The following is an 18,619-nucleotide window of genomic DNA, read 5'->3' as shown; positions in this document are numbered from 1 at the left end:
ATATATTATCATAGGTTATTATATTATATATTATTATATTATAGGTAATACATGTGTCATATATATCTTATATATATATGAGCATGACTACTTTTCAGTCTTACTTATTGACAGGACACTGGTCTTATGTATTTTTTTTTCTGTCAATACTGAATCTCTAAGATTTCTAAGAATTTCTAAGACACACATATGTCATATATATATGTATGTATATATATTACACATACACATATATACACACATGTACATACATATATGTGTGTATATTACATATATGTGTCTTACCTACATTATACAAATTATCATGCATGTTGTATTATGTATAATATATCTTACATATACATAATATGTAAACGCATATATGTCATATAAGTATGACATATTTTTTGAGTCTTATTCATTGATAGCTCATGGTCTTGTGTTTTTTTTCTCTGCACACTGAATTGCTAAGATTCACCCATAACGTTGCATACAGATTTAATTTGTTATCTCCCCTTTTGCACAACATTGCATTGTGCAATTATTTCGCACTCTATATATCCGTTCTCCTGTGGCACACGTGTGGGTTGTTTGCAGGTTTATCACTGGTACAGACATTATCGCTAAGGGCATGAGTATACATGCACACGTACACAAGAGTTTCTACAGAGTTTATCCCAACCAGGGGAACTGCTGGGTCATGTTCAGCTTTTCAAGATGGTGCCAAATGGATTTCCAAAGAGACGGCACTAATTTGCAGTCCCAGCAGCGAGGGATGGGTGTTCTGATCACTTCGCGTGTGCACCAAGAGATGGTCGTACCAGTGTGTTGGGGCCACTAATGGACAGAAAAGCAATTGCTTCCTCTTCTCAGCTTGACATTTCACAGCTGGGCTTATGGTGCGATGTGTCCGAGTGGCTGAGTTCTGTTCAAAGGAATGTGAGTGGAAGGGTGTGCACCAGGGAAACCTCCCAGGGGTGGGCACGCACGTGCTTTTTCCCTTGCAGCTGCATGGGGTTGGAACCACAGCAGCAAAAACATCCCCAGCAAAAAGCCAAGAAACAGAAACAAGCATAGCTCGGGAGGCAGGTGTGGCAGACGGCAGAGCACTAATTTGGCGAGGAACCTGCTCTCTCACTCAGCACGTGGAAGAAATCTACTCAAGCAAGGACACCTGCAACGGACGAGTGATTTAAAACAGATAAACGGTGATTGTGTCAAGTCCAACAAATTCTCTGGTGTCTTTGCCAGCCGGCTGAGCATTCCTCTAATTAGGACAGCTAGGCTTCTTACTTCTTACTTATTTTTTTTTTTTAAGATTTTATTTATTTATTTGAGAGAGAGAGTGAGAGAGAACCAGCAAGGCAAAGGGCAGAGGGAGAAGCAGGATCCTTGCTGAGCAGGGAGCCCAACACGGGACTCGATCCCAGGACCCTGGGATCATGACCTGAGCCAAAGGCAGACGCTTAACCCACTGAGCCCCCCAAGTGCCCAACAGCCAGCCTTCTAACTTCAGGCAATCTTGTGCATCTCAACGGTGTTGGGCACAACTCTCACGTCTCATCTTCAAACACGACTGGTCGACGTTTTTTGCTTCTTGATGGTTTTTGGTGGTTCCTCCTCTGAGAAGCCCAAGTCTTGTCTTTTGTTCTTCTAGAGGTTTTGGTGAGACCCGCGCACACTGTGGTGGCCAATCCACTAGAGGTGGTAACATGGTAGTGATGGAACATAAGAATATGCAGATACGTGTTCATATAGAGTCGTAGACTTCCATAACTACACTACACACGGATAATATGACTATGCACACCTATTCAGAAATAGGGCGATTTTAGGGATTCTTCAGAATTTGGCTTTCTTTCATAGCAGGACTTTTTACATTATCTAGTGAGCCGCAAGTTTTGAGGCAGATAGACTTGTGTCCTGGTAATAATGAAGAGAATGTTGCCAGTTGTATTTTATGTGGATATCATCCATGTGCCTTAGACTCTTATAATCAGAAGAATTCCAGAAATTAAAAATACTTCAACGTCTTTGTAATTGGATGTTTCTTAGAAATATCCAGTGTCTAGACCAGCATGATCAGTGCTACAGAATTTTGTGCAGTTATGGGAAAATGTTCCAAGCAATGAGGTACAATATGGTGGCTACTGAGCACTGGAAATGTGGCTCATTTGACCAAAGAAGTGACTTTTAAATTTTTTTTGTTTTAAATAATTTAAACTTAAATTTCATTAGCCATAGGGGTCAGGTCGCTATCATGTTAGACAATACATCTGTAGAACCTTCCCACTCAACATGTGGACCACCATCATCAGCAATGGCGGTTCCCCTGTTCTCAGTGGAGCCCATTTGCTCTCAGAGGACAAGCTTGGTGCCAAGATGGCCAGAACAACGTGGTCAAGGAGGCCACATGGACCAGTGGTAATGAAGCTCTTTTCACAAAGACAGCAATGTCTGGCTCCAGACGTTGGCCACCAAGTTCAACATTGGGTTGTCCTTATTCATCTCCAACCCAGACACAGGTAGGGGCTTTTGTTAGAGGGATGTTTAAGGTACAGGCCCCCAGCCATGTTGATGCACAATGCAGATGTCATCCGATGGCTTGGGTGCTGGCCATGACCCCATGACAAGATACCGGGAGGGTCTTGCCACCCTCTGGTCAAACTTCCTTTTCTGCAGATCCCAAGCCATTCAGAAGGACTCATGTGGATTTCCTCTCCAGATGGTTCCAGCCTAGTTGGGCCATTGCTGGTAGACATCGTTGCATTTCATTATGGGGAGCCCTCTGCTGTACTGTACCTGGGAGGGGGGCCCAGGGAAGTGACGTCTGCCAGTGGTGGGACCCTGGGAAAGATGATGGGATTTTGTGAGCTGAGTGTGAGACACTTGTTCACATTTAGAGAATATTTCTAAAATAGTAAATTGAGAGAGTCCTCCCTCCTATATATTCTAGGATGACGCTAGACCCCAAGGAATAATTGTGCAGTGAGGCCAGTGGTTTGGGTGGTGAATGCCGTCGAATGTCTGTACATACATATTTCTGCCCAGTTGCCTTGTTGGAAGAATTCAAGTGTTTAGAAATATAAGTACAAGAGAGAAGCAATTGTTGGTTGATGGTAGCTGGGGGTCGGGGAAGTTTGGGGGAAAGAAAATCCCCATCATGGATCCTGAAATGTTGACAGGTATTACAATAAATAGGCAAAGGCACAACCCTCTCTCTACCTTGGACCCCAAAACTCAGCAGGAACTATCATTTAAAAAGAGGGCACTTGTCGGGATGAGCATTGGGTGCTGTATGCACGTGATGAGATCACTGAATTCTACTCCAGAAACCAATACTGCACGGTATGTTAACTAACAAAATTTAAATAAAAAAAGAAAAAATCAACTTCGCTGTTATAAATTTTTAAAAATTAATAAATAGCACTTCTCAGAAAGAAGTAAAAGTACATTGGGGAGGGACTTTAAATTCAAATTAGTGAGTGAAAGAAAGGCAATCAGAAAAGGCTCCATCCTGTATGATTGGAACTCTATGATATTCTAGAAAAGGAAAAACTATGGAGACGGTAAAAAGGTCAAGGGTTGCCAGGGGTGGGGGAAGGAGGTATGAACAGGTGGAGCACAAGCAATTTTTAGCACAGGGCAACTACTCTGTGTCACACCACGCCGATGGACACATGCCACTGTGTATTCGCCCAAACCCACAGAATGTGCACCCCCAAGAGTCATCCCTAATGGAAACTATGGACTTGCGGTGATAATCATGCATTGATGTGGGTTCATCTATTTTAATTTTACAAGTGTTCCTCGCTGGTGCGGGATGTTCATAGGAGGGCAGGCTCTGCATGGGTGGAGGCAGGGGGTCTATGGGAACTCTCTGTACCTTCCACTTAATTATACTGTGAACCTAAAACTGCTCTAAAAACTAAAGTCTATTGGGCGCCTGGGTAGCTCAGTTGGTTAAAGTGACTGCCTTCGGCTCAGGTCATGATCCCGGAGTCCCGGGATGGAGTCCCGCCATCGGGCTCCCCGCTCGGCGAGGAGCCTGCTTCTCCCTCTGACCCTCCCCCCTCTCATCTACTCTCTCTCTCTCATTCTCGCTCTCTCAAATAAATAAATCTTTTAAAAAAATAAAAAATAAAGTCTATCTTTTTTTTTTTTTAAAAAAGTGCATGGATATAGAATTTTGTTGCAGAGCTATGCTCCCAAGCACAAGGTGAGGGAATATATGGTTGGGGAGCCGCTTGCTTTTAGTTTCCAAATAGAAAAGGGCCAGGTCAGTATTAACAGAGAATCAAGAGCATTTTGCGAAGATGCATTTGCAAATCTACTTAGGTTGGTCTGAGAATGTGGATGGAGTGGGAAAGGAGCAGGCTGAGCCAGCAGAAGGCTGGGCTGTAAACGAGGGGAGCTCCTCTGATGGCCCCAGGCAAACAGGGTCTCCTGGAGGGTTTGCAGGGTTCCAGTACTGCTAAGTTACGATGGGGAGTCAGGTTTGCAGTAAGCACAGCAACGGCTTGAGCCCAGATGGACAAAGCCCGGGGGAAAGAAACAGAAATTCACGGAGATATCAGGGCTGCAAGACAACGGTGTTGGACGAAAACCATTAGCAGGGGAGAGGGTCTCACACTGCTTTCACTTCCAAATTATGAATGTGTGGGAGGGAGGCATATGGAGGGAGTCAGCAGATTAACGAAGTGTGTGGCTATCCTGTCGAATTGCTAAGCAATAAAAACAAAACCCATGCAGTCGTCGCTGAAGAATGTGGACAGCCTTCAACACCACGCACACAGCTGCAGGATGGAGCCACTGATGCTTCCAGAAGCGCCCACAGCCAACACCCAGGCTCCTCAAAAATGCCATGCCCCAGAGGATTCCATTACCCACAGAGAACACTCGCCTGGGCGAGAAGGGGCAGCTTCCCCACTCAGGCCAGAGGGCTCCTGTTGAATAGTTTGACCCACCAGTGAATGCAAAACCATCTCGGGGGGAAAAAAAACCCACCACTTTAAAAAATGCATTATGGATGCTATAGCCCCCTGTGAACCTCATGCTGCTCTCGCCAATCTGAGACCTGATGTCAGAGCCTGAAAATCTCGCTCGGCGTCTGAGGTTTAGACATCTTAATAAAAGTCACTTATCTTGACCTCCCAGTTAATAGACCACAGGTATTTAGAATATTGTGCAAGAAAATCCTGTGCCCATTTGCAGTGGGCTCTGCTCAGATGCAGTAAAACCAAAGACCTGTCTAGACAGGGCGTCCTCAGATTTTGCTGCAGGTCAGTGATTCCCGAAATAGTTTCATCCTTTCATGGAGATCTCGGGAATGAGCTTTTCCCTGGAACCACACGCGGCCCAGCTACTGTGTGGTGCTATGCTTGCTTTGTTTTCATCGGGCTATATACTAGTTAGGGTTCTCCAGAGAGAGGAGCAACAAGAGATCAAGACAGGCAGAGATGCAGACACAGATAGAGATACACACAGAGAGATACAGAAATCTCTACATCCCTATCTGTATCTCTTCATTTTATCTGTATCTATCTATCTATGTATTTATCCATCCATCCAACCACCTATTATTTATCTGACCTATATGTCCATCCATCATCTATCATCTATCCATCCATCCATCCTTATATTTATCTGTCCATCCATCCCTATGTCCATCTGTCTATCATCTATCTAACCATCCTTCCATCTATCCATCCCTATGTCTGTCTATCCATCCATCCATCCATCCATCCATCCATCCATCCATCCATCCATCATATCTCTCTATCTATCTATCCATCCATCCATCCATCCATCCATCCATCCATCATATCTCTCTATCTATCCATCCATCTATCTGTCTACCGACCTAGAGAGAGACAGAGAGATTTATTTTAAGGAACTGGCTCACATGATTTTGAGGGCCAGCAAGTCCAAAATCCACTGGGCAGACACAGCTAAGAGTTGGAAATTCAGCTAAGAGGTGATGTCGAAGGCTTCAGTCCAAAGTCCACAGGCAGCATGCTGGAAACTCAGGTGTAATTTCTATGCTATGCTGTGGAGGCAGAATTCCTTCTTCGTTGGGGGACCCCGAGTCTATTTTTTCTTAAGTCCTTCAACGGATTTGGTGAGACCCACCCACACTGTGGTGGCCAATCCACTTAACGCCAAGCCTACTAACGTAAATGTTCATCTCATCTGAAAAACACCTCCTCAGGGATATGTAAACCCATGTTTGACCCACACTGGGCACCATAGCCAATTATCCATCACAGGCCATATTGAAACAAAACCACTTGAACAGTCCCGTCTGATGGTCTGACCCATGGGTCCATCCCAAAGGCGAGTCATGCCAGCTCAATGGTACATCCCTCTGAGTTGAGTTGCAGACAAATAAAGGCAATCATTGTTTAGACTTCAGAAGGACAGAGCCAGCATCCATTTTCTCCACCTGTGCCCTTTCTTGTCCCCCAGGCCCCAGAGCTCAGTGGCTGGAAGTCTTAGCTATGAAAGTAGGCTGCATAGGTGAAATGCTGTGTGCTGCTTCTTAACTTCTTAACTTTCCAGAAGCCTTTTGTCCTCCCTAAATGTTAATCCCCTCATCCAAAAAAGAAGGCCCTAAGAGCCTCCATACCCAGGAGCATTGAGGTCTTTAAATGTAGTCCTTTTAGAACACTGTGCCTGACACACAGGAGATACTGAGTGAATACCAGCTGTTGTTGCAGACACACTTCTGACTTGGAGGGACCAGAAGCAGTCTGGTTGATGTGAGCAGGAAGGAAATGTGACTTCCCAGCCATTCCCAACCGTCACGGGAAAGAAATGGGGTATTGCTTTCCTACAAATAGCTGGGAGGATTGGAGCCCTTTAAGAAGAGAAGCATCCAGAATATTACTCAGGCATAAAAAAAGGATGAGATCTTGCCATTTGGGACAAGGTGGAGGGAGCTAGAAGGCACTATGCTAAGCAAAAGGAGAAAGACAAATACCATATAATTTCACCTTATAGACGGAATCTGAAAAACAAAACACAGGAATAAACAAACAAACAAAAAGCAGAAACAGACCCATAAATGCAGAGAACGAAGAGGTGGTGGCCAGAGTGAAGGAGGTAGGGGGTTGGGCAAAATGGGAGAAGCAGAGTGAGAGGTACAGAATCCCAGTTATGGAATGAAAAGTCACAGGGATGAAAGGCAGAGCACAGGCAATACAGTCTGTGGTATTGGAACAGGGTTGGATGGTGCGGGCAGTGTCTACACACACGGGGAGCACAGCGCAATGTATAGATTTGTCAAATCACTATGGCATGCACCCGAAATTAATGTAACATTGTGTGTCAGCTGTACTTCTGTAAAAACAGAGATGTGAACACAGACCCTATTAAAGGGAATGAACGAGCCCTGAGAAGGGTCGGAGGACCAGGATGTATGGTTCACAGATGGGAATGATGGTCCCAGGGTCCATAAAATAAAGGCAAACACCCATAGCTCGTGGGGCCTTTGATCGGAAGCCACACAGCTCCCCCCAACATCTTCAGCCCCCATGATGTCAGGACTGGACCCCACGTGGACTCTTCCTCTGGCATCCCCAGAAGAACCAGGTCTCCCCCTGCCACCATGCAGATGGGAAGATGTGCTCTTCCGCTGTGACCGTTGCACGTCAAAGCTCATCTCTGGGCCTCATGCAATAACAGCAGATCTACCTGGAAGAATCTGGCTCAGGTGAGGATCCCAGATGCCAAGAATCCTGGGACATGGAGCATTCACTTCCTGTCTTCTTGTCCGGCCAGTCAAGTTGGGAGGTCCTCCAGCTTGCAAACAGCATATGGTAGGACTTCACAGCCTCCATGATCATGTGAGCCAATTCCCTAGAAAAGATCTCTTCCTATGTATATACCCAATCGGTTCTGTTTCTCTGAAGAACCCTGACTAAAGCGAGTCACCTAGACCAGGAGTTGGGAACTAATGACCTGTGAGCCAAACCTTGAGAGCTGCCTGGTGTAGGTCAGCTAAGATTAATTCATGCTTTGTTTTAAATGGTTGGGCAAAAGTCAAAAGAAGAATCTTCTGCGGCACCTGAGAATTATGTGAAATTCAAGTTTCTGTGTCCATAAATAAAGTTTTATTGGAACACAGCCATGCCCCTGGGTTACGTATTGTCTATATCCATTTACCCGCTCACAGGGTAGAGTTGATGCTGCAGCAGAGACCGTACATATGGCAAACAAAATCTAAGAATATTTACCCTTTTTACAGAAAAAGATTGCTGAGCCATGCTCTACAGTTTTGAACAGAAGTCAAGAGGAAACCCAAAAAGCTTGAGAAACAATCTATTAACTGCCCCTTGTCTTTGACACCAGATGACACATTTTCCTGCAAATCCCCCTTCTGAGATTCCACAGACTTTCTCTCTTTTTTGCTTTGTTAACAAGGGTTTTCCATCTTTGAGAATCCATCCTCTGTAACACCCATGCCACCCGCGGACAGGCCCCAGCCATGGGTGTGGTCCTCCCGACTTCCCATTCTTCCTAACTAGCACCAAACAGCCCTGCACTTAACAGCTTCCATTGCTCTGAGTCAGTACTTTTGGAAAACACAGTCCATTACTTCTACTTCTACAAGCAGCCAGGGCATATCTACCCCCCTGCCAAGTGCACACAAACCAAGAGGATCCTAATTTCTTAAGTGGACTAACTGTAAATACCAATTTCGCAAGACTATAAACCCAGCAGCAGCTATGAACTCGACGCACATTCCAAATGACAGCCTCGTTTGTGTTTGATTTAAGAGAGTGTTGGGATGACGATTTATGTGTCAGCGCCGCATTGACATGCAAGCTTGAGAGCTCAGTTGAAACTGCATTGGCACTGAAGCAGCAAGATGGTGTTTTGAAGAAAAGAAAAGATGGCGGAGCAAGGCTGGTCAATATGGCGTCTTGGCTTCTTGGTTCATAGACAGGGGGGAAATTACCAGGAAGCATCAGGCCCACCTCACCTCCTGATCTAAGCAGGTTGCACACATACAAACTCATCTCGTGCTAGCCTAGAATGGGCTTTCCTTCCAGAATCCCAGAAGATGATGGCATGCCTTCTTGGGGAATGGAATCCAAACTCTGGATTGAGTTATGACAGAGGGAAAAAAAAGAATTATTGGTCTCTTCTGGCCCCTGGAGGATCTTACTAAAAGTCCAATCATGAGATAGACTTTTATTTTTTTTTAACTGCATCCTTTCACTCCGGAAAATGTCATCAGGGTCCAAGAAAAGGAGAAACTCAGGTAAAGGCCATCAATGCCATAGCAAGACCAGACAATAGGACACTCTCCTGTCACCAAGGGACGGTCTTGGGTTGGTTTCCAAGGCTGGGACTGAGCGCCAAGTCCAGCATATTAACAGAAGTTGAGTGAATTATGCAAAAAGATGAGTTTTGTAAATATGCATGTATTCCTAATGTATTGTGTATAGTGCTGAATGCTATGCACAAGAAAATAAGATGTAATTAAATAACTAAATGCAATTATCCCATGCTTGGGATTAGCTTCAAGGTAAGTCTGAGAGTTGTAGGAGGGGGGTATGGGTGTAGATTAAACAGGGTTCCCCATGGGTTGGTAATTAGTCAACATAATGGGTACATGGGGGAATACAATAGACTATTCTCTGTACTTTTTTAAAGGGTTTTTATTTATTTATGTGAGAGCGAGAGCATGAGCGAGTGGTAGGGGCAGAGGAAGAGGGAGAAGCAGACTCCCCACTGAGCAAGGAGCCCGACACCCGGCTCAACCCCAAGACCCTATAAACCCAGCAGCAGCTATGAACTTGACGCACATTCCAAATGACAGCCTCGTTTGTGTTTGATTTAGGAGAGTGTTGGGATGATGATTTATGTGTCCGTGCCGCATTGACAGGCAAGCTTGTCTCGGATCATGACCTGAGCCAAAGGCAGATGCTGAACATACTGAGCCACCCTGGTGCCCCTCTCCCTACTTTTGTGTGTTTGCAATTCTCCAGAAAACTTTAATCTAATCATAATGAAAACTTTGGAAGGCAGACATCTAAAAATTTACTCTCCCCCCATCCCCTTGACCTGAAATCTGTTAATATAAATATATCCCTGTCAACCACAATGACAAGATTTTTAAAGATAATTGACTTAAGAACTTCCTGGCAGCCAAGGGAAAAAGTGAGACCTCTCTTGTTATATGAATAATGATTTCCCAACATTTCCTTCCCACAAGGAAAGCTGTTCCAGTCATATCTCTGAGTCATTAATACCAAACATGTCTTCATTAATTCCCCTACAGTGAAGAGAGTGACACAATTTGTAAATACACTCTGCTATAAATATTTTCATCTTAACCCCCAGTGCATAATAACAAAGTGCTGCTCAGAGGAAGCAATTCTGTGCAGAAGTACAACAGAAGAGGTCCAGAATTCAGTTTTTGGATGGTCCAGGCTGAGTTGAAAATTGTGGTTGACAGGAATATATTAACAAATTTCAGGTCAAGGGGGTAGGGGAAGAGTAACTTTTTTAAATAGTCTGCCTTCCAAAGTTTTCATTATGATTAGATTAAATTTTTCTGGAGAATTGGAGACATATTCAAATAAAATAAAACCCATTCTATCTGGGACCAGTGGTCCTTCCAACCATCATCCCCAAATATCGTATTTCTCACATGGTAGCCTGACCCAAATGAATGGACTTTTAAGGTCCTATCAACTGGCAATGCCATGGAAAACCCACATTTTCTGTGGCTGAGGGAGGACAGATGCATAAACCCTAATAATCTGCCTTGAGAACAGCATGATTATTACCCTATCATGGGGGCTCATGGCAGAATGGGGGGGGAGCCTTTCTCGATATAGCTAGTACGTTCCCTATAAATGAGCAGCCTTCCTGTGCCTTCTTCTCCCTCCCTCCCCCTCTCTCTCTCATATGCATGCACACATGCACACAGTCTCCAATCTCCCGCACCTTCCATAACCCCTCACATCATTTTAACCAAGGAAATGTTTCAAAGTCAGACTGATCCCAGCAACAGAAATATCCTCATCACTCACCCATAGAGTTTCTGGATTTGAGCAATGCAGTGACTTTGTGAAGTCTCAGGAGACATTTCATGCAAAGGATCATTCCAGGTCACCAGAACCACCGCATGGAATTACTGTATGCAAACCCACTTGGTCTCGGTGGCCACCTGCCAAAAATAATTATATGAAGTTTAGACAATGTATCATGAGTGACTGTTATGTCATGGCTTCCTTGTAGGAGGAACAAGTGTCTATTGGCCTCCCTTGATTATAATAAACTAATATAGTACAGGATTATAACAAATTAATTTAGTGTCAGACTTATAAAAAATTAATATATTACTATAATACATTAATATGTTGTTAGGATTGTAATAATATACTATCAGGATTATAATAAATTAATATGTTGTTATTATAAATTAATATACTATCAGGATTACTATATGTAATAAGTTAACATACTATCAGGATTCTAATAAAGTAATGAACTACTATAATAAATTAACACACTATCAGGATTAATACACTATATATAATAAGTTAATATACCAACAGGGTTATAATAAATTAGTATACTATCAGTATTACAATGAATATACTACTATAATAAAATAATATACTATGAAGATTAATATACTATGTATTATTATATATATAACAATATATATATAATAATATAGTAATAATATACTATGAAGATTAATATACTATGTATAATAAATTAATACACTATCAGGATTATAATAAGTTAATGTACTACTATAACAACTTCATATACTATCAGGATTAATAATACAATAATAAATTATATAAATTTATATAATAATATATATAATTTATACTAATATATAATAAATTATATGCTAATTGTATTAATTATAATAAATTAATAAGCTAACATACTATTCATACAATAAATTAATATGCTGACAACAAATAATTAACATTTGCTGTCTTAAGACCCTTGGTGTTGGGGAGGTAGAGCATTTTTTACTTACTTCCACCTGCTATGGGCACAGAGCTCTGACGGCCGGGCTATCCCCCACGGCAAAAGTCAAGTCCTTTAGGTCCTGACTGCTGGAAAGAGTGGGAATATTTCTAACTGAGATGTTTAAAAAACACATGTATAGCAGGAAAAATAGTTCAATATCCATCAAATAGTAAGTGATTATTGCATCAGCAGTAAAACAAAGAACCAAATTTGGCCATGGCAGTAAGCGCTGGGGTCCCTCTCTGAGGTAAGTGTGAGGACACTTACGTGGGCTCATATGGGCTTAAGGAGAAGCTGACTATATGGTAAATCCCCACTCCCTTGGAGCTCTAGAGCTTGGGAAGCTCACAAATGTGAATTTACCTTCCAACATCTATCAGACAGAGTTATTTCAAAACACACTCAAAGAACTTGGTTAAAAGGAATTTTCAAGGGACTCTACACAGCAATAGTAAGTTTTAATAAAATTAAGTGTCTGGTAGATATATATAATGCCAACTGAATTACCTTATTCTATAGAACAACAACACAATTGAATATAAATGATGTCTACAACTGATGTGGTGTCACGATGCCTCTGAAGCAGGTAAAATGTTCCAGGGGTTTGTGAATCACACACACACATCTTTAATGAAAGAGGTAGGAGAGGCCATGTGTCAGCGCCATCTCTTAGGACAATGACACCTTCCTAAGGTAACTCATGACCCTATCATGTGGTTTTTCATCTGAAGAATGAGAATAATAGCAGAGTCACTGAGGATATTATCTATGAATGGAGGAATGGTTACATGATAGATAGACAGACAGATGGTGGAGTATAGATAAATGATGGGTGGAAGGATATATAAGTCAGATAAATCATAGGTGGGTGGATGGGTGGATGGATGGATGGATGATAGATAACAGATCATAGAGAGATAGATACATAATAGATGAATGGATACATACGTCAGATAACAGGTGGATGGATAGATAGTTATTAGACATGGAAAATGGAAAATTTATAAATTTGATAGATGGTAGATAGACACAGATAGATGAGAATTGATAGAAATGATAAGGGATAGATGATCGATAGATTTTAAAAAGTTAATATATGTAATATGCATTACATATCATATGAATTTATACTTATGCCCATGCCGTTGAGCTTCTCATGAGGGTAACCCCAACAATTAAGATGTTAGTGACTTTTTTAAAGAAAAAAAAAAAGATGTTAGTGACTTTCATTGAGTTACCATTGCAATTTGGATATGACAGTGCCATATAACTTTAAAAACCAAGCTCTTTTAAAATTCTCATATAATATAAATAATTATAATATTCAGTTAAAAAGAAGTGTCGACCATCCAGTAAGGACACCTCTGAAAGGAACCTGCAGCCACCCTGAGGGAGGGGGCTTCCCTACTTCATCCCCTCTGGTCTCTCATTTACTGGGGCAGATGTGCACGTGCTCCTGGTTTGTTCCTGTCGGGAAACATACTTAGGTTGTTAATATATGGATTCTAGCTTTGTATCCTGGGAGAATCTGGAGATCCAACACATTTGGAATATTATTTTCAAGGCTGACCTCACTCTTCTGCCGTCTTTGGCAGAAGCTGTGGTCAGATGCCAGTTTCGATCGCACAGATACGCCAAATGGATGAAGAACTCTGTACTTTGGGAGGCACTGACCTAAATACAAAGATTGAGGACTTATTTCCAGCTTCTGCTGGTGACTCACCTGAACCTCTCAGTCTTCAGAGTATGCCAGTTCTGAGCTCTGGTGGGTGGAATCTGGGAGGATAAGATTTGCCCGGGGCCTCAGGATGCAAGACTGGAAACGTCAGGCAACCCTAGCCCCTCTACCCTTAGCGTGCATCAGAAAAGGATTTCCCTCCTTGGATTCTGCTGTGGACCTTCATCCCCTCCAAGTCCTAAATGGGTGGATTTTCAGGCAAGGCTGAGCTTAGATGTGGACAGCCTGCAAAAACCCTTTCTCCAAAGAGGTTCACATTCCCAGGTTCTAGTGATGGAGACCTGGTATCTTTGGGGACATTTTTTCAGGCTCTTAGAGGAAAAAGTTGCCACAATCCAGAAGGGCTTTATTTATTTTTTTGACAGTGACCAATCCCATCATCATCTGGCAAAATGCGGGAGCAGGGATGCATGGTGACCATAGTTCAATGCCGTCTCTCTGCTGGAAGAAAGCCAAGTGGTGTTTGAATGGAAATGGAGCTTGGGAGTCTTCCCTGTAGAGTTTATAGATAGCTCAGGAAGGTCCCAGGAGGTTAGATGGACCAACTGGGGTCAGAGCCCAGCCAGCAAATCCCCCCCACTCATGCTGTCTCTCCAAGAGAAAATTAAGTGATCACTTGGAGCAGCCAAGTACCTGCTGCCATTCTGCTCTTTGTTCTCCTGGAAGTTGCGATGAGCCTTTATAAGGTAAGAATCGCTGACTTTCTGGCCGGCACGAGTCCCTGAACACTTGAACGAAAACAACCCTCCTTGTCAGGAGGCAAGGCAGGCTTGACCGAGCTCATGGGTCCAATGTGTTAATGTGTGAGAACAGGTGAGCAAATGTCAAGTGTCCGGGGAAGAAGAAAAGGTTTCACGGCCACTGAAACATGGGGAAGGAGACGCCTTCACCATCACTGACTTCTCCCAAACATGGGAATAAATGGTCTTACTAAGGGGAAGGACATGAATAAACACCACAGAATTTCAACAAAACTCCAGGGGATAAACTCTTTTTTTTTTTTTTTTTTTTAGCTTTTAACATCTGGAGCTTCTAGATTCTGTCAATGGTGCATATTTTAAAAATAACTTCTCCATATAAGATCAAGATGCTGCTGGTGAGCACTACATGCTTCCCTTTCATAGCTTGACAGAGCAGATTATATTACAGACGATGGGACATTTGATAGAAACAGTACAGAGTCTCTTCTTATTAACTTTTGTAGATCTTTTTTTGTATCTGCAGATGATCTTCCCAATGACAATGGTCATTTTTTTTTTTCAATCATAAAGATGTTAGAGTACATCATTGAGCGTCTCATAAACTCCTTTGGTCATGAGAAGGAAAGTTTCCATCATTAATGGAAAGCACATGCTGAGGTTTCGATGACATCAGTCTGATTCCTGGAGAATGAGGGGACTTGGGGATTTCTGGGCTCTTAAGAAAAAAAAATAAAGAGAATGAAAGGAAAGGAGCTGTGGGGCTTACTCAGCACTCTCAGGGACACCAAGGAAAGCACTTGGAAGAGGATCAAAGTGCATCGGTGAGAACGTCCCGTCATTGCATCGGGGGTGTGAGTTGCTGACTCATAAGCAGAGAGGTGGCTTCTGGGGGTGGTGTCATTGTCTGGGAAGGCAGGTGGCATCGGCCGTCAGAGGCACAAGCCTGGCACTGCGGCTCTGGGGGAAGCACGTGCCCCCCTCCAAAGCCCACTGTCGACGGTTCTCCAGTGTCCCCAGCCACCGCTTATGAGTCACGTCTTGACCAAAGACATCTGACCCGCCTGACTTCCTGTCGCCCACGCCGGCCTCCTGGAGAGGCACCTCTCCAGGACGTTCGCTCTGGCTCCTTCTAGGCCTTTCCCTCCCCCGAACGTCCATAAATACCAGATGGCAGATGCTGCTCGGCACTGTTTGCAGGAAAGCCGTGGCAGAAATGCTTGCCCGTGGCCCTGTCTTCAAGGACACGGTTTCTCTTAACCTCGTCCTTCCCTGAGGCTGCTGTCCATTCTGTCTTGTTCCCGTCAGCACTGAGTATCTTCACACATGGACCTCCCTCCTTTCCTGCCATCCCTTGGTGCCCGTCCATGGCTCGGCCGGCCCTGGGTTCTTCTGATGCTGTCCCAGGAAACACGGCGCCATGTTCTTCCCAACCCAAGAAACTGCTGTCAAGAGCCCATCTTCTGTGAGCTGCTCAGCCGCTGTCCTCTGCTCATGTCAGACTCTTCCCAAAGGCCCACCGATTCCAAATCCCTTTCCAATCCGCTCCTTCTCCTGCACCCACTGCCATTTTCCTGGTCCTCATAACCCCCTGAGGATGGTGGCAGATATGGACACCCCCACTCCCCACTCCACTCTATTCTTCCCTTTGTCCTTTCGGTCATAGAGCCCCCGAGAGTCTGTTGGGCACATGGTCGCCCTGGAGGGTGCCTTTCCCCCCGCTCCCTTGCAGCTGCAATGGTGCGGGGCCACGCTGCAATTGTGAGCTATGGAAGGAATAGGCTGGGCCCCCCAACGCCTCCTTCCACTCTCTTGAAGGCCAGGTCCCTCTGGTGCTATGTGGTGACCCACCAGACAGGGATTCCACCTGCTCCGTTCTTCTGCCTCCCAGGGATGACTGTTCATAAGTGTCTTGAAGACTGTTCTTTGACTCTTTATTTCTTGATTGGTTGAGGCTGGAGGGTAAGCCTACCATGTCCATCTTAACCAGAAGTGGAAATATGGCGCCTGATGCATCCTGTTGTTACCGGTGACTTTCTCAACCTTATGACTGAAGGCCCACATCTTGGGATGTGTCTAATCACTGAACCCCTGACTCCGTGGGAAGAGCAGGAGGGTTGAAAATCTGGGGGGCATTAATGAATTGTACTTCTTTGATGTCCCTCGTTCCATTCTACCAATAACCCAATCCAAGTGGTTTGGTCCCTGTGTTAAAAGCTTATGTAATTAATCTTCACCCTATTTGCCATGGCTGAGGGCTGAACGTGTTCTCCATCCAATGGGCATCCTTAAAACGTTTACTGGTTTTCTCATGAACTGATGAAATGAGCCTTTCCAAAGGGTCACTGCAAATGCCATGGAATGCAGACTATATACTGCTGTGGGACGGTCCTGACGGTGGCACAGATGTGGAATGGAGAGCACTAAGCATGAAGAGGTCCTCCGCTCACCCACATGCGAACTGCTTCTGGATATTGAGGAAAGACAAGAAGAAGTCACGGGTCCTTCTGGGCATGAAGGGGAAAACACAACAGGTATTTAGAAAGGAGGAAAGACAATGAAAACAGTAGGGACCCTACACTGGCTGTTTCCATGCGACAGTGCTTTCTGAGGCCAATGTGCCCATGCCAGCAGATACAAATAAAGATCTGCCGTTGACCCTTGAACAACATGGCCGTGAACTGCACGGGTCTGCCGATGTGCAGACCGTTCTTGATAAATACAGCACAATCCCGTACATGCGTTTTCTCTACCTTATGATTTTCTAATTCTCATTTTCTTTTGTCCAGCTTACTTTGCTGCAAGAATACATACAGTATATAATACGTATAACCTACAAAATATGGGTTAACCAACTATTTATGTTACCGTGAAGTCTTGCGGTCAATGGTAGGCTCTGAGTGGTTAAGTTTTGGGGGACTCCAAAGTTACACGTGGATTTTCAACTGTTCAGGGGATCAGTGCCCCACATCCATGCATTTTTCAAGGGTCAACTGTATTTTAACTTACAGTTGAATCTACTTTTCTAACTTAGAGCTATTCACTGAACTTTAAGGGACATCTGGGCTTTTGGCCACCCCCGCCCCCGCCCCTGCATCCCAAATTTAAGAGTTTATAGAATCGTAAAGCTCAGCCCTAACTACAGATACCCCAGCTCTTTACTGCAAGGTTCACACCCAGGACTGTAAGTCAAAGTCCCAGGGAGAATGTATGTTCATTAGCAAACTGGGACAATTTCTCTTGCCTCCTGCCAATTCCTGCAGAAGCTGGAGCCGTGTGTCTTCAGCTGGCTCTCCCCACCACCAGCCCCCCCGCCCCGATACAAGCAGCTGTATCTCTACTGGGTGGAAATTACACTGGCTAGTTTGTGGTTTGCAAGACACGATTTGAGAGCATTTGGGCAGAGCAAAGGGACAGAGCTTCAGGGAGTGCTGAGTGCATGGGTTTTGGTAGCAAAGACAGAAAACAAATGGGAAACAGAAATGCAGAGACTTGCCCCCCTGCACGGCCAGACGAAGGCAGGAAGGAGCCATTGGTAAGTGCTAGATGAAAAACCACAGATAATGGGTGGATGGCTGGGCTGAGGGAAGGCTGAGTAGACTCCGTCCCCACGCCAGCACAGAGTAGCCACATGTCTGGGAGAGAGACCGGCAGTCATGGTGGCATGACATCGAAACCAAGTCAAGCACACACATGGAAAGATGCTCCACATCCCTCATCATCAGGGAAATGCCAATCAAAGCCACCATGAGATCCCACCTCACACCTGTCAGAATGGCTCGGGATCAACAAGACAAGAAACATCAGGTGTTGGCGAGGATGCAGAGAAAGGGGAACCCTCGCGCACTGTTGCCGGGAATGCAAACTGGGAATGCAAGCGGTTCTTGGAAACAGTATGGAGGTTCCTCAATAAAACCCAGCAATAGCACTACTACTAGGTCTTTACCCAATAAAAATGAAAATAGTAATTTGAAAAGACAAATGCACCATTGTGTTTATTGCAGCGTTATTTACAACAGCCAAGATATGGAGGCAACCCAAATGTCCATGGATAGAGAAATGGACGAAGAAGTGGTATATATATACATATATCCCCACACAAAGACGCACACACAGTGGAATGTTATGGGATATTACTCAGCAATAAAAACAGACGAGGTTGTGCCATTTGAGACAACTGGGAGGACTGTAT

General features: G+C 44.1%; 1 long non-coding RNA gene across 2 annotated transcripts; it reads right to left on the bottom strand.

Annotated features, from left to right (window-relative positions):
* Positions 1-396: 396 nt before the first annotated feature.
* Positions 397-15,179, bottom strand: LOC114218079 (uncharacterized). Of its 2 annotated transcripts, none has more exons than XR_003611107.2 (4): positions 13,715-15,179; positions 11,999-12,077; positions 11,028-11,164; positions 397-2,826 (listed from the first exon to the last, which is right to left on the bottom strand). It is a non-coding gene; the product is annotated as an uncharacterized LOC114218079 (long non-coding RNA). The 2 variants fall into 2 exon arrangements; XR_003611106.2 differs by having other exon boundaries at positions 11,999-12,074.
* Between the last annotated feature and the right edge of the window lie 3,440 nt (positions 15,180-18,619).

The sequence above is a fragment of the Eumetopias jubatus genome, unplaced genomic scaffold (assembly GCF_037043125.1).
Source record: "Eumetopias jubatus isolate StellerSeaLion01/CBP00866 unplaced genomic scaffold, mEumJub1_p1.0 scaffold_11, whole genome shotgun sequence".
NCBI lineage: Eukaryota > Metazoa > Chordata > Mammalia > Carnivora > Otariidae > Eumetopias > Eumetopias jubatus.
The sequence above is the reverse complement of the archived record's forward strand: the minus strand, read 5'-3'. Positions and strand labels throughout refer to the sequence as shown.